This window comes from Protobothrops mucrosquamatus, unplaced genomic scaffold, assembly GCF_001527695.2.
Source record: "Protobothrops mucrosquamatus isolate PMUCROS unplaced genomic scaffold, P.Mucros_1.0 scaffold5870, whole genome shotgun sequence".
In the NCBI taxonomy this organism is placed as follows: domain Eukaryota; kingdom Metazoa; phylum Chordata; class Lepidosauria; order Squamata; family Viperidae; genus Protobothrops; species Protobothrops mucrosquamatus.
Window position 1 is genome coordinate 15,959 of NW_015391713.1, and position 1,467 is coordinate 17,425.

Below are 1,467 nucleotides of genomic sequence, written 5' to 3' on the forward strand. Positions count from 1 at the left end.
GTAGCCATGATGGAAAATGTGTCCTATTTTTAATCTTAACAATTTCAGTTTGTGAATGTATAATCAGGAACATAAGAAGGCATTTTACTTAAGTTAGATCAGTCCACTGTAGAATCTCTCTGTGAAAGAGATGGGCAATTCTTAAATATGACAATTAGTTTAGGTGATAATAGTAGTCATAGAAGAATCAAAAGCTACCTTTAAGCAGTTTATCTTACTTTGAAACCATTATTTAAAACCATTGTGTAATACTCGGTTAGTAAACTTGTTCATAAGATTTGTGCTTTTGCATGACATTGTTGAGCATTCTTAGCTTTTGAATGCACGGACCACAGTTTAGCCTTCTATATATACATGGATGGCACTTTTATATATACAGTTTATAACCAAGGCCAAAGGACTGCTAGGTGTTTTTGGCCTCCCATTCCTGAAGCCAAGCACATTTTCCAGCATTTCCCATCAAAACCCAGGCCGTGACTTGAAACAATAGTAGTGATTCCAACCAGGTACAAAAATAAAGCTGCCGCGTTTGTATAGAGAGAGTGGCATTGTCTCTTGGAAATAGTTTGTCACACAAAAAAGGCGCCAAGTGCTCAAACGTGTTGATTTTAAAAAAAGAAATTGGCTAATTGGCCTGTTAAAAGCACCTGCTTCTTTGAACATTAAAATGCCTTTTTGTAGAGTAATTTTTTTAGATTTCTGAACCTTTTAAAATGTGTCTGCAGCATTAAACAACCTAATAAATAAAAATAAAATGAGGAATGCCTTCTATTAACTGTGATAAATTAGTAAAGCAGCCAATTCTGTTGCTTTCATTGGCTGCAGTGCCACAATTTGTAGGTACAACTCCACCCAGAGTTACCTTGAGGTAAGATGGACAGTCTATAAATTTTATAAATAAACAAAGAAACAAGGCCTGCATTCCAACCCTCACCCTTCAGAGTCTCCTTGGAGAGAGGAGTAGGCATTTATTTTAACAAGTTTTAGCTAAGTGTTTTTTATCTCTTTTAGGCAAATTGTTTCTGGTTTGTAAATTACAGCAGAGAGGTAGCTAGTGCACGAAATTTCAATCATTGTCCTTTTTGCATTGCAGGAGCTGGGAGTGAGCACTAATGCAAACTACAAGATAACGTTCATGTTGGATAGTGCTGCCATGATAACTGTGCACACTCCAAGGCGAGGCTTAATTGATGTATGAGCAATTACTTTTCTATAGAGGGGATATTTTCTCAATTTTTAGAAGTCTATTTATTTGTGTAGTCTATTTGTTTATTCTATAAAATGTGGATTGAGGACCCAGTGACTCCCAATGAAACCTTTTCCATCAGCAGTATGTCTGAAGATTATTCTTCACGCTGGCTGAAGAATTCTGGGAGTTGGAAGTCCACAAGTCATAAAAGGGCCAAGTTTGAAGACCCCTGGATTAGAGTATATAGTTCAGTTACTAGTGGAACTCCACAGTAAAAT

General features: G+C 36.5%; 1 long non-coding RNA gene across 1 annotated transcript in view; it reads left to right on the forward strand.

Annotated features, from left to right (window-relative positions):
* Nucleotides 1-1,467, forward strand: part of LOC107299986 — a 7,785-nt gene that overhangs the window by 2,226 nt on the left and 4,092 nt on the right. The window contains exon 2 of the long non-coding RNA XR_001549205.1: nucleotides 1,094-1,192. This is a non-coding gene — a long non-coding RNA (uncharacterized LOC107299986). The remainder of the gene's footprint in view (nucleotides 1-1,093; nucleotides 1,193-1,467) is intronic.